This window comes from Pan paniscus, chromosome 9, assembly GCF_029289425.2.
Source record: "Pan paniscus chromosome 9, NHGRI_mPanPan1-v2.0_pri, whole genome shotgun sequence".
Taxonomy (NCBI): domain Eukaryota; kingdom Metazoa; phylum Chordata; class Mammalia; order Primates; family Hominidae; genus Pan; species Pan paniscus.
In genome coordinates this window covers 73,798,120-73,813,385 of record NC_073258.2, presented here as the reverse complement: position 1 = coordinate 73,813,385, position 15,266 = coordinate 73,798,120, and the positions used below count along the sequence as shown (strand labels likewise).

General features: G+C 39.2%; 1 protein-coding gene across 10 annotated transcripts in view; it reads left to right on the top strand.

Annotated features, from left to right (window-relative positions):
* FCHSD2 (FCH and double SH3 domains 2) overlaps positions 1-15,266 on the top strand; it is a 303,655-nt gene that overhangs the window by 274,485 nt on the left and 13,904 nt on the right. The window lies entirely within an intron of this gene.

The following is a 15,266-nucleotide window of genomic DNA, read 5'->3' as shown; positions in this document are numbered from 1 at the left end:
CCTCATAGAATTTACAAGCTAGGAGACCAGACAGACCTTCATAGATCTTAATGATACATGGCAGTGTATGACTGGACTACTGTGTAGCACACTTGAGATTGCTTACTTCTAACTCATCTGCACACCTTGGAAAAAGTCACTTCTCTTGGGTTTCTGAAAGAAAGATTAAAAGACTCTGAGATTCCCACTCCCCACCCCCACCAACTCCAGAATCTCATGATTCTTTGAAATACTATCACAAAAGCTCAATATCAGCTAGAAGAATAGGGAAGAAAGTGTGCCCTATGGAGGATATGTCATTTGAGATAGTCTTTGAAGAATTTTAACAGGAGATAAAGAAGAAGGGCTGTTCTCGTTGTGAAGGAAGGGAATGAAGGAGCTGTGCCTAGTACAGTAGTAGTAAGCATTGAATAAATGAGTATTTTTGAGACCTGTCCAGAGAAATCACTCCTCTAGAGACATACATATCCTCTGTGAAGGGAGCATTTTGCAATTCCATCCGACGTTTTTCTTCCCCCTCATCACTCTTATGGAGCCTGCATCTTTCAACTGAGAGATTACATTTTGTGGAAGATCTAATAATATAAATAAAGGAGAGACATAGGCACAAAATAGCTTAATGAGGACCTATATTTATTTAATCTGCTTTTAAGTAACAGCACTGAAATTATTTAGAGGGGGTTGTATCTCTTCATACTGACAGCTAGCTGGCTGAGGAACATGAAGCAGAAATACACATTCTAGAGGCTAAATTATTTCTTCCATTACAGCTGCCAACAAAAGCATTCGTCATCTGGAAAACATGATTAATACTACTGTTAGACATTAATAGTGCAACTGAAAAGTGCCTTGTAGAAGATAAATGTTTTAAAAAGACACAGACTACTCCCTTACAGAATAAGGAAGGAACTATACTTACTTGGGTATTAAGTCTGCCTTCTGTATCATGCTATAGTACAGAATGTAAGATTGGAAAAAAGGAATCCCAGAGTATAGCAACATTGTTTTTAAAGGAGAACAGTCCACTGACACAGTTACTCAGTTGCAGGTGTCTGGAGCCTGCATGCAGCTTCCCCTGTTAGATTGCTGCCAGCAACCCCATCAGCCTGTGTCACTCAGCCTCCCTTCTCTTATCATCCTGCTTCTCTTATTCAAAAGCCATACCAAGATGACAACCTGACTTTTGATATTATATTAATTCTGCAATAGAAGAAGTTATATAAGCAGATTACCAAAAAATTGGAAAATACAATACAGAAGAAAATGATTAATAGCTCCATCCTTATAATAGCACAGCTAGCAATTTGGTGTATTTCCTTACTCTTATTTATTTTTTTTAATTGACAATTGTATATATTTATGGTGTACAACATAATGTGTATTTTTGTTTGTTTGGAGATGGTCTCCCTCTATCGCCCAGGCTGGAGTGCAGTGGTGCTGTTGATGGCTCACTGCAGTCTCAACCTTTGGGGCTCAATGGATCCTCCTGCCTCAGCCTCCTGAGTAGCTGGGACTACAGGCTCATGCCCCCATGCCCAGCTAATTTTTGTATTTTTCACCATGTTGCCCAGGCTAGTCTCAAACTCCTAGGATCAAGCAGTCCGCCCACGTTGGCCTCCCAAAGTGCTGGGATTACAGGCATGAGCCACCACACCCAGTCCATATTTTTATTTTTTCTACTCTTTTATTTGTGAGCCACTATGCCCACCCTGTTCTTTTATTGCTTACATTTTCAAACTATAGCCCACAATGTTAACATCACTTCCCTGTTTTCAGCCACTTTCCCCAACTAATGTGCAAGGGCAAAGTGCCAGTCTACTCTGTTGTACAGCCTCACTTAGAGTATGAACATCTGCAGAGTTGCATATAAATAAATTCTGACTTTGGTCGTTGTGAAGACCATGCTTAATAATGATGTTGGAGATAAGGGTAAGATAAGGAGTTTCTAAAACTGCTAAGATCATATGCTTTGGCTGGGTCATATAATAGGTATATATTTAACATTTTAAGAAACTGACAAACTGTTTTCCAAAGTGGTTATACCATTTTACAATTACATCAACAGGGTACTAGTGTTTCAGTTGTTCCACAACCTTATCAGTACTTAGTATAGTCAGTCTTTTTAACTTTAGACATTCTAATAGGTGTGATGTTGTAAATCATTGTCATTTTAATTTCCATTTCTCTGATAATGTTGAGCATCTTTTCATATGTTTATTTGCATCTATATATTTTCTTTGGTGAAGTGTCTGTTCAAATCTTTGTTTAATTTTTATTGGGTTTGTTTTCTTTTTATTGCATTTTAAGAGTTTATACTCTGAATACAAATCCTTTATCAGATATTTGATTTATGCAATTTTCTTCTAGTCTGTGGCTTATTTTTTTATTTCCTTAATACCTTTCAAAGAGCACAAATTTTTAATTTTAATGAAGTCCAACCTACCAATTTTTCTTTTATGGATCATATTTTTGGTGTGGTAGCTAAGAAATCTTTGCCTAAAACCAAGGTCATAAAGATTTTCTCCTAGGTTTTCTTCTGGAAGTTTTATAGTTTTAGGTTTTACATTTAAATCTGTAATTCAGCATGAGCTCATCTTTGATTATGGTAAACAGAATAAGTCAGAGTTCTTTGTCCCTTTTTTGAACTTTTTTTTTAACTGTCCTTTCGCCACTGAATTGCCTTTGCATCATTGTCAAAAATCAGTTATTCAGGCCTGCCACAGTGGCTTATGCCTGTAATCCCAACACATTGGGCTGAGTGGGAGGATCACTTCTGGCCAGGAGTTTGAGACCAGCCTGAGCAACATAGTAGACCCTGTCTCTAAAAAAAGAAAAAAAAAAATTTCAACTAGCCAGGCATTGTGGTACATTCCTGCGGTCCTAGCTACTCAGGAGGCTAAAGCAAGAAGGTATCTTGAACCCAGAAGTTCAAGGTTACAGTGAACTATGATTGTGCTACTGCACTCCAACCTGGGAAACAGAGCAAGTCTCTTTAAAAAAAAAATTAATCATATATGTATGGGTCTGTTTCTTGACATTTTGTTCTGTTCTATTGATCTGTTTGTCCAGCTTGATGCCGGTATTGCACTGACTTAATTACTGTAATTTTATAATAAGCCATGACTTCAGGTAGTGTAAGTCCTCCAACTTTCTTCTTTATCAAAGTTGTTTTGGGTATTCTAGGTCCTTTGCATGTCCATATGAATTTAAAATTGGTTTTCTACCCCAAAAAGCCTATCAGGATTTTTATTAGGATTATGATGACTGCATAGATCAACTGGAAGATAACATTGCCATGTTAAAAATATTCAGTTTTCCAATCCATGAACATAATATACTTCTCCATTTATTTAGGACTTTAATTTCTCTCAGCAATGTTTTGTAGTTTTCAGTAGATAGATCTTGCATATCCTTTGTCAGACTTACCCCTATTTCATAATTTTGGTGCTATTGTAAATGATTTTTTAAATTTCAGTTTCCAATTGTTCATTGCTGATCCATAAAAATACAGTTGATTGTTGTATATTGATCTTATATCCTGCAATCTTGCTAAACTCACTTATTAGTTCTAGTAGCTTTTTTGTAAATCCATAGGATTTTCTATATAACCATGTCACCTGCAAATAAAGACAGTTTTACTTATTCCTTTCCTATTTGGATTCCTTTTTCCTTCTTACTATAAAATTGCTGAATAGAAGTGGTGAGAGTCAACAGAAATCCTTGCCTTGTTCTTGAACTTTTAGCAAGAATGCATTCAGTCTTTCACCATTAAGTATGAAGTTAGCAGTAGGGTTTTTGTAGATGCCCTTTATCATGTTAAAGAAGTTTCTTCTGTTTCTATTTTGTTTGCTAATAGAAATGGATGTTGGATCTTGTCAAATGGTTCTTTTTTAGTCTGCTAATATGGTGTAATTGCATTGATGATTATTCAGATATTAAACCAGCTTCACATTCCTGGTAAACCCCACTTGGGTAATGATATATTATCTTTTTTTTTTTTTTTTGAGACGGCGTTTCGCTTTTGTTGCCCAGGCTGGAGTGCAATGGCGTGATCTCAGCTCACCGCAACCTCTACCTCCCAGGTTCAAGCGATTCTTCTGCTTCAGCCTCCCAAGTAGCTGGGATTATAGGCATATGCCACCATGCCTGGCTAATTTTATATTTTTTTAGTAGAGATAGGGTTTCTCTATGTCGGTCAGGTTGGTCTTGAACTCCCGACCTCAGTTGCTCCACCTGCCTCAGCCTCCCAGAGTGCTGGGATTACAGGCATGAGCCAGTGCGCCTGGCCTATCCTTTCTATATATTGATTGGAACTGGTTTGCTAGGACTCTGATAAGCATGCTTCCATCTCCATTCATTTCCTTGTAGTATTCTTGTCTGGTTTTGTTATAATGCTTGTCTCCAAATGATTTGAAAAGTATCCTCTCCTCTTCAAGTTTCTGGAAGCCTTGTGTAGAATTGTATGGAATTTCGTCTTCCTGAAATGTTTAGTGGAATTTGCCAGGGCTGTTATCTGGTCCTGGAGTTTTTTTTTTTTTTTGGAAGTTTTTAAATAATAGACTCCATTTCTTTAGTAGATACAGGGTTATTAAGGTTATTCTTCTGAGTGAACTTTGGTAAGTTGTCTCTTTTAAGGAATTTGTCCATTCCATCTAAGTTGTCAGATTTATTGGCACAAAGTTGTTTATAATATTCCTTTATCCTTTGATTATCTGGAAAATTAGTAGAGATATCACCTCATTCCTGATATTGGTCATGTCTCCTCTCTTCTGATCATTCTGCTAGAGGTTTATTAATTATATGGATCTCTATGAAGAATCAGCTTTTGATTTTATTGATTTTTCCCTCTTGTTTTTCTCTTTTCTATTTTCTTGATTTCTACTCAGGATTTTATTATTTCTTTTCTTCTGTTCAATTTGGATTTAATTTTCTCCTTTCTAATTTGTAAGGTAGAAACTGAGGTCATTGATTTGAGAGTTTTCTTCTTTTTGAATATTGGCATTAAGTGCTAAACATTTCCCTGTAAGTATTGCTTTAGGTCCATTGCACAAATTCTGGTATGTTGTGTCATCATTTTTATCCAGTTCAAAATATTTTCTAATTTACATTTTTTTTTTTCAAACAGAGTCTTGCTCTGTCACTCAGGCTGGAGTGCAGTGATGCAATCTCAGCTGACGGCAACCTCCTCCTCCCAGGTGATTCTTATGCCTCAGCCTCCCAGCACCACCACACCCAGCTAAATTTTGTATATTTAGTAGAGATGGGGTCTCACTATGTTGCCCACGCTGGTCTAGAACTCCTGAGCTCTAGCGATTCACCCACCTCAGCCTCCCAAAGTGGTAGGATTATAGGAGTGAGCCACTGCACCTGGCCTCTAATTTATGTTTTAATTTCTTCTTTTGACTGATGGGTAATTAAAAGTGTGTTACTGAATTTCCAAATATTTGGAGATTTTTCCAGATAGCTTTTTGTTGTTTATTTCTAGTTTATTTCCATTATAGTCAAATAACATACTTGAACCCTTTTAAACTTTTTGAGCTTTGTTTTGTAACCCAGTATAAACGTATATCTTGGTAACTGTTACATGTGTTCTTAAAAAAAAGAATGTATATTTTGCTATTGTTAGGGGTTATGTTCTATAAATGTCAATTAAGTCAGATTGGTTATAGTATTGTTCTAGTCTTCTAGACTGGAACGAACCTTTTACCGGTCCATGGCCTGTTAGGAACTGAGCCACACAGCAGGAGGTGAGTGGCCAGAGAGGGAGCATTACTGCTTGAGCTCTGCATCCTGTCAGACCAGCAGGCAGCATTAGATTCTCAGAGAAGCATAAACCCTATTGTGAACTTCACATGTAAGGGATCTAGGTTGGACCCTCCTTATGAGAATCTAATACCTGATGATCTGAGATGGAACAGTTTCATCCTGAAACCTTCCCTCATGGTACCCCAAGGGTCCAGTCCATGGAAAAATTGTCATCCATGAAACTGGTTCCTGGTGCCTAAAAGATTGGGGACAGCTGTTCTGTATCCTTACTAATGTTAATACTCTACTGGGTGCCCTGTGCCTTATGAGGTTTTTACTCTTTTAGGAGGGAGCAGGAGTTATTCTCAGACCTGTGTGAGTTCTGAGGATTATTTTTCCTAATCCTTTTTAGTGCTTCTAGCCCTAGCTTTGGGTAATTTCTTCACATATATGTACTGACCAATACTCAGCCAAAGTCTTGAGGAGGACCCTCTGCAGATTTCCTAAGTTCTGCGCATCTCTCTCTTCTTCATTACAGTCCCCCCTTATCTGTGGGGGATATATTTCAAGACCTCCAGTGCATGCCTGAAGTCGCAGATAGTACCGAACCCTATGTATACTGTGTTTTTCCCTATACATACATATCTATCATAAAGCTAATTTATATATGAGGCACAGTAAGAGATTAACAACACTAACTAGTAATAAAATAGAATACTATAACAATAGGCCAGCAGCACTACTCTAGTGCTTTGGGGCCAGTATTAAGTAAAATAAGGGCTACTTGAACACAAGCACCGTGATATGGTGACAGTCAATCGGGATAACCGAGATGGCCACTAAATGACTAATGGACAAGTAGCTTACATAGCTTGCATATACTCGACAAAGGGGTGATTCACATCTGGGGAGACAGACTGAAACACTAAAATTTCATCAGGCTACTCAGAATGGCACACAGTTTAAAACTTATGAATTGTTTATTTCTGGAACTTTCCACTTAATATTTTCAGATCATGGTTGACTGGGTAACTGGCACCATGGAAAGCCAAACCACACATAAGGGGAGACTGCTATACTCCGCATCCTGAGCTCTCTCCACTTTGGCTTTACTAAATCCCCAGTTTCATCTCCTCTGTTCAGGGAGGTCACCATCATGTGCCTGGGTTTCTTCTCCCTATGTCATAACCTAGAAACTTTCTTCATACAGTATGTTGTAGGAGTTTGTTTGTTTCCCATCCCCCAGGGATCACTGTCCTTCATGAGTGATGCCCAGTGTCTTGAAAACTGTTCTTTCATATATTTTGAACAGTTTTTCAGTTGTTTCTGACAGGAGGTTAAATCTGATCCCTGATACTCCATCTTGCCTGGAAGCACAAATCCATTTTCCTGATATTTTTAGCATCATCTTTTTCTTAACTTTTATTTGAAGTTCAGGGATATAATTGCAGGCTTGTTACATAGGTAAACTTGTGTCATGGGGGGGTTGTACAGATTATTTCATCACCCAGGTGTTAAGCCTTATACCCATTAGTTATTTTTCCTGATCCTCTCCCTCCTTCCACCCTCTACCCTCCGAAAGGCCCCAGTGTCTGTTGATCCCCTCTATGTGTCCATGTTCTAATCATTTAGCTTCCACTTACAAATGAGAATTTGTGGTATTTGGTCTTCTGTTCCTGTGTTAGTTTGCTAAGGATAATGGCCTCCAGCTCCATCCATGTCCCTCCAAAGGACATGATCTCATTCTTCTTTATGGCTGCATAGTATTCCATGGTGTATATGTACCACATTTTCTTTATCCAGTCTACCATTGATGGGCATTTAGGTTGATTTCATTTCTTTGCTATTGTGAATAGTGCTGCAATGAACATGCATGTGCATGTGTCTTTATAATAGAATGATTTATATTCCTTTGGTTAACATCATCTTTGATAACTTACTCATGTTGTATTTGGAGTGATGTCCACTGTGATTACTTCTCTGTCCAGTGGAGTTGAGAGGTTCTATTAGTAAATATTGAGGAGCTGTCTTCCTCTGTATTAGGTATTACCAGATTCTTTATCTGGATTCTCCCTTCCTCGTAAAAACAAAAGCTAATGCTTTATTAAGTATGCACCAAACATGTGTTAGGGGTTTTAAATATTTTACTTCATTTAATCTTTATGCTAACCCTGTGAAGAAGTAACTGTCTTCATTAGAGAGACGAGGTCATTGAAATTGAGGAGTTAATTTGCCCAAGGTCACACAACAAGTAAGTGACATAGTCAACATTCAAACCCAAGTTGGCCAGACCCCAAGACCCTGCTTTCTACCTCATGATTGTGCCATGAAGCTGAGCCCCTCAGAGGTGTTTTTAATGAGTACAAGAAGATGGCTCCCAAAACCAACTCAAAAAGATCATCTTTCCTGCCTCTGCAATAAGAGTAAGCATTTTGGCCGGGCGCGGTGGCTCATGCCTGTAATCCAAGCACTTTGGAAGGCCGAGGCAGGTGGATCATCTGAGGTCAGGAGTTCAAGACCAGCCTGGCCAACATAGTGAAACCCCCGTCTCTACTAAAAAAAAAAAAAAAAAAAAAAATATAAAAATTAGCTGGGCATGGTGGCACACACCTGTAGTCCCAGCTACTCTGGAGGCTGAGGCAGGAGAATCGCTTGAACCCAAGAGGCAGAGGTTGCAATGAGCCGAGATCACACCATTGCACTCCAGCCTGGGCGACAAGAGTGAAACTCCATCTCAAAAAAAAAAAAAAAAAGAGTAAGCATTTTACAACATCTAAGAAAGGATAAACGTTAGTATGGCTAGAAAGAATAGTTTTGATTGAAGTTCTGTCAAGTGACAAGAAGAAAAGGGGATGAGAGAGCAGTCCTTAAGAGACAGAGGAAGCATGTGATTTTAGAAATGCTGGGTCAAGAAAACAGTGTAACAGTTCAGTTAAGAGAGTGGAAGAGGAAAAAGGAAGAAATTATTCCGAGATGACATGCTTTGGAAAGCAGCTAGAGCAATGCAGAAGCATATGACAGTGACCCCTATTGCTGGCACAGCAGCCTTCTTACTGCCTTCCATGGGAATCCAAAAATCAACTCCAAATAAAGGAGGAAAAAAGGAATGTTTAGTATCAACCAGGTTGCCAAGATAAAATGTTTTGGATAGATTCCCAGTGTCAAAGCACAGTACATGTATATTTTTGGAAACTTGTTCTACCCACATTTTTATAAATGTATGGGTGTTGTGTTTTGTTTTGATTTTTGTAATACCCACTGTTTTTTTTAAATGCCTGTAACCTTTCCTAGAATATGAAGGCAATGTCTTCTAAGTATATATAATACGTTTCAAGTTAATTTTATGGCAATTTCTAGCATGATTCTTTTATGTGGCACAATGCCCTGTTGGAAAACAATAGAATCATAAGTCTGTGATTCTGAATATTATGCTCCTAACTAGTGAGTGGCAAAAGACTCAGTTTGATGTGAGACTGTTTTGCCACCGAACTGACTGATGATAGATGAATAATTTGTAAGAGATAGCACAGGATTTCCTCACTCAGCTGTGGAGAATTTTCAGTAAAGTTATCAATGAGAATATTTCAGCAGCTTTGAAATGGTGGCAATAAATATGTCAGGAAAAATATATAATTTATTATTCTGGAACTCTCCACAATTCTGTGTAATCTTTTCCCTTTTATTTTTATTTGACACATAATATTTATACATATTTATGGGATACAGAAGGACATTTTGATACATGTATACAGTGCTATAGAATTTTATTAGGCAAACAGTGGTTAAGAGGAGAGTCAGTTTTAAAACTTCAGTGATAATTACTCAAGAGAAAGCCATTTAATTCATGAAAAAGTAGAACTTGACAGCTAGGCAGCCTGTACTTTTGGACTCATCATATCCTGACTTCTCTCCAGTGGCCTCTTCCGCATTCCCAGGGCCATGCACTTGGCCTCTCCTTTTAGTATCCTTCACTCTAGATTGTGAACCACTGGAAGGAGACACTGTGTCCTTCGTTTTCTATCCATCAAAGAGGCTAGCATAGTTTTCTACATACAGTAGATATTTGATACTTTAATTAATTAATGTAATGGCTCTCCTATGAAGGCCAATCCTGCCTGTCCATTCTTTGTAACCTTAAATGTGTAAACATTGGTGCTTTTGTATGTTTGAATATGGGAAAAAGCAGCCAAATAAGTGCTTGTGTGTAGCGAGCAAGAAACAAATATTTGAGGCTGTTTGTCTCTTCTTTATTAGGTTTTTAATTTAAAAAGTAAAACATGCATATTCTAATAGTTCAAAGAGTATAGATGTATATAAAAAGCAAGTCAGTCATTTCCTCTATTCTCCAGTCTTTATTCTTCTCATTCTGCCTTCCCCTGTCAGATACGTATGCTCATATAAATATTATTTATATTCACTATATCACGGACAGTGCTCTAGGTAAGTGCCTGTGGATCTAACTCATTTTTTACACTCAATGCCATTTCAATTAATAAATGCCTTTTAGCTATGATGGGTAATATACCTTGAAACTGGGTTAAAAAATTATTCTCCTTGTGTTACATTTCAGAAGAGAGTGTGCTTTTCACGTTTGTTCGTGTGTATGGTAAAATATACAAATTTACCACTTTAAGTGTAAGTTTAGTGGCATTAAGTACATTCACATCATTGTGGAACCATCCCCACCATCCATCCATCTCCAGAACTCTTTTTTTTTTGAGATGGAGTCTCACTCTGTCACCCAGGCTGGAGTACAGTGGCATGATCTTGGCTCACTGCAACCTCCGCCTCCCGGGTTCAAGTGATTCTCCTGCCTCAGCCTCCTGAGCAGCTGGGATTACAGGCACCTGCCACCACACCCAGCAACTTTTTGGTCTTTTTTGTTTGTTTGTTTGTTTGTTTTTGAGACGGAGTTTTGCTCTTGTTGCACAGGCAAGCTGGCACGATCTCAGCTCACAGCAACCTCCGCCTCCCAGGTTCAAGCGATTCTCCTGACTCAGCCTCCTGAGTAGCTGGGGTTATAGGCATGCGCCACCACACCCGGCTAATTTTGTATTTTTAGTAGAGACAGGGTTTCTCCATGTTGGTCAGACTGGTCTCGAACTCCCGACCTCAGGTGAACTGCCTGCCTCGGCCTCCCAAAGTGCAGGGATTACAGGTGTGAGCCACCGCGCCTGGCCTAATTTTTGTATTTTTAGTAGAGATAGGGTTTCACCATGTTGGCCAGGCTGGTCTCGAACTCCTGACCTTACGTGATCTGCCTGCCTCGGCCTCCCAAAGTGCTGGGATTACAGGCATGAGCCACCGTGCCTGGCCCATTTCTAGGATTCTTTTCATCTAGCAAAAGTAAAACTTTCTGGCCATTAAGCAATAACTCCCCATCATGCAGCCTCTGACAATCACCATTCTGCTTTCTGTCTCTATGAATTTGACTACTCTGCATACCTCATATAAGTAGAATCAGAGTATTTTATCTTTTTGTGACTGGGTTATTCCACTTAGCATAATGGCCTCAAAGATCACCCATGTCGTATGCAGCATTTGTCAAAATTTCCCTCCTTTTTAAGACTGAATAAACTGGGCATGGTGGCATGTTCCTGTAGTCCCAGCTACTCGGGGGGCTGAAGTAGGAGGATCCCTTGCATCCAGGAGTTCAAAGCTGCAATGAGCTGTGATTGCACCATTGCACTCCAGCTTGGGCAGCAGAGCGAGACCCTGTCTCTAACCAGATAGATAGATAGGTAGACAGACAGAGAATAATATTCCATTGTATGTATGTATACCACATTTTTATTTGGTTTGTGGTATATACATACATTTTACTTATCCATTCATCTCTCAATGGACATTTGAGTTGCTTCTACCTTTTGTGAATAATGTGGCTGTGAACATTTGTTTACAAATATCTGTTCAAGTCTGTGCTTTCAGTTCTTTTGGGTATATACCCAAAATGGCATTGCTGAATTATGTGGTAATTCTGTGTTTAATTTATTGAAGAAACATGTTACTGTTTTTCCATAGCAGCTGTACCATTTTACATTCCTACCAGCAGTGTATAAAAGTTCCAATTTTTCCACATCCTTGTCAACACTTGTTATTTTCTGGGTTTTTAAATATATATATAACAGCATCCTAATGGGTGTGAAATGGTATCTCATTGTGGTTTTGATTTGCATTTCCCTAATCTTTAGTGATGTTGAGCATATTTTCATGTGGTTATTGGCTATTTACATAAATTATTTGGAAAGATATCTCTTCAAATCTTTTGCCCATTTTTAATTGGATTATTTGTTGTTGATGGTCAGTTTTAGGGATTCTTTATATATTCTGGATATTAGTCCCTTTTAAGATACATAACTTGCAAATACCTTATCCCATTCTGTGGGTTGCCTTTTCACTCTGTTGTTCTTTGATGCATACATATTTTTTATTTTGATAAGTTCAATTTATCTGTTTTTTTCTTTTGTTGCCTATGCTCTTGGTATCATATTTAAAAAACTCATTGAGGTGGGGGGATTGCCTGAGCTCAGGAGTTCGAGACCAGCCTGGGCAACACGGTAAAACCCCATCTCTACTAAAATACAAAAGATTAGCCGGGTGTGGTGGCATGCACCTGTAGTCCCAGCTACTTGGGAGGCTGAGGCAGGAGAATTGCTTGAACCTGTCAGGCGGAGGTTGCAGTGAGTCAAGATCACGCCACTACACTCCAGCCTGGGCAACAGAGGGAGACTCTGTCTCCAAAAAAATCATTGCCAAATCCAGTGTCATAAAGTGTTTCCCCTGTGTTTTCTTTTAAAGTTTCATAGGCTTAGGTCTTTGATCCATTTAATTTTTTCTGTGTATCGTATAAGGTGAGATTTCAACGTCATTCTTTTGCATATGGGTATCCAATTTTTCCAGCAACATTTGTTGAAAAACTGTCCTTTCCTCCACTGAGTGGTCTTGGCATCCTTGTTGAAAATCATTTAATCATGTATGTGAAGGTTTATTTCTGGGCTTTCTAGTCTCGAACTCAATTTTTAAAAAAACTTTTAAGTGCAAGAGTACATGTGCAGGTTTGTTATATAGGTAAACTCGTGTCATGGGGGTTTGTTTTACAAATTGTTTCACTACCCAGGTACTAAGCCTAGTACCCAATAGTTATTTTTTCTAATCCTCTCCCTCCTCCCACCTTCTGCCTTCAAGTAGGCCCCAGTGTCTGTTGTTCCCCTCTTTGTGTCCATGAGTGCTCATCATTTAGCTCCCACTTATTAGTGAGAACATGCAGTATTTGGTTTTCTCTTCCTGTATTAGTTTGTTAAGGATAATGGGCTCCAGTTCCATCCATGTTCCTACAGAAGACATCATTCTTTTTTGTGGCTGCCTAGTATTTCATGGTATATATGTACCACATTTTCTTTATTCAACTTGTCATTGATTAGTATTTAGGTTGATTCCATGTCTTTGCTAGTATAAATAGTGCTGCAATGAATATACACGTGCATGTGTGCATGTGTCTTTTTTTTTTTTTTTTAAGACAATCTTGCTCTGTTGCCCAGGCTGCAATGCACTGGCACAATCTTGACTCACTGCAACCTTCACCTCCCAGGTTCAAGCAATTCTCGTGCCTCAGCCTCCTGAATAGCTGGGATTACAGGCACACACCACCACGCCTGGCTAATTTTTGTATTTTTAGTAGAGACAGGGTTTCGCCATTTTGGCACCACCCGCTTTAGCCTTCCAAAGTGCTGGGATTACAGGCATGAGCCACCACTCCTGCCCATGTGTCTTTATAGTAGAATGATTTATGTACCTTTGGGTATATGTCCAGTAATGGGATTGCTGGGTTGAATGGTAGTTCTGTTTTTAGCTCTTTGAGGAATTGCCACACTGCTTTCCACAGTGGCTGAACTAATTTACACTCCCACCAGCAGTGTATAAGCGTCCCTTTTTTCCATAACGTCACCAGCATCTGTTATTTTTTGACTTTTTAAATAATAGCCATTCTCAGCCAGGCATGATGGCTCACTCCTATAATCTTAGCAATTTGGGAGGCCAAGGCGGGAGGATCACTTGAACCCAGGAGTTCAAGACCAGCCTAAGCAACGTGGTGAAACCCCTTATCTACCAAAAAAACAAAAACAAAAACAAAAATTAGCCAGGTGTGGTGGTGCACACCTATAGTCCCATCTATTTGGGAGGCTGAGGCAGGAAGATTGCTTGAGCCCAGGAGGTTGACACTGCAATGAACCGTGATTGTGTCACTGCATTCCAGCCTGGATAACAGAGCAAGACCCTATCTCAAAAAAAAAAAAAAAGCCACTCTGACTGATGTGAGATGGTATCTCATTGTGGTTTTGATTTGCATTTCTTTAGTGATATTGAGTGTTTTTTCACATACTTCGCGAACTTTATTTTTTTTCTTGTTTTGTTTTCTATTTTTTGTTTTGTTTTGAGACAGAGTCTCGCTCTGTCACCAGGCCAGAGTGCAGTGGCACAATCTCGGCTCACTGCAACCTCTGCCTCCCAGGTTCAAGCAATTCTCCTGCCTCAGCCTCCCAAGTAGCTGGGACTACAGGCGCATGCCACCATGCCCGGCTAATTTTTTGTTTTTTGTTAATAGAGATGGGGTTTCACCGTGTTAGCCAGGATAATCTCGATCTCCTGTCCTTGTGATCCGCCCGCCTTGGCCTCCCAAAGTGCTGGGATTACAGGAATGAGCCACCTCATCCGGCCGGCAACCTTTATTTTTAATGAGTGTTATTAATCTATAATATGGATACATCAGAGTGCATTCAAACATTCCCCTGTTGATGGACATATAGATTGTGTCCAGGCGTTTGTCACTACAGGCAGTGTTGCAGTAAACATCTTAAAATACATAGTCTTACACCTTGGTGCTTTTATTTCCCCATGATGTATTCATAAAAGCGGAATTGCTAGATCAATGGTATGTTTAGTTTTTAATTTCAGTGGACAGGTTGTTTTTTCAAAAGAATGTATGAATTCACATTTCTACCAGCCATAGATGAAATCCTGTTCTCCACATCCTTGGTAGCACTTAGCAACCTTTTTTTTTTTTTTTTTTTTTTTGAGACAGAGTCACGCTGTGTCGCCCCAGCTGTAGTGCAGTGGTGCAGTCTTTTTTGGCTCACTTAGTCTCCACCTCCTGGGTTCAAGAAATTCTCTTGCCTCAGCCTTTGCAGTAGCTGGGACTTCAGGCATGCACCACCATGCCTGGCTATATTTTTTTTCTATTTTTAATAGAGATGGGGTTAGGTTTCACCATGTTGGCCAGGCTGGTCTCAAACTCCTGACCCAAGTGATCCACCTACCTTGGCCTCCCAAAGTGCTTGGATTACAGGCGTGAGCCACCACACACCTGGCCTGAAACCTTTTTAATGTTCACTAACAGGATCAGTTAAAATTTAGAGGCCCTTGTCAGTCAGTACTTAACAGTGAAAAGTGAAAGGATACTGATAAATATTTCTTACATATTTGACAGAAACTTCCTTCTTGATTTAAAAAAAATCTCTGTCCTG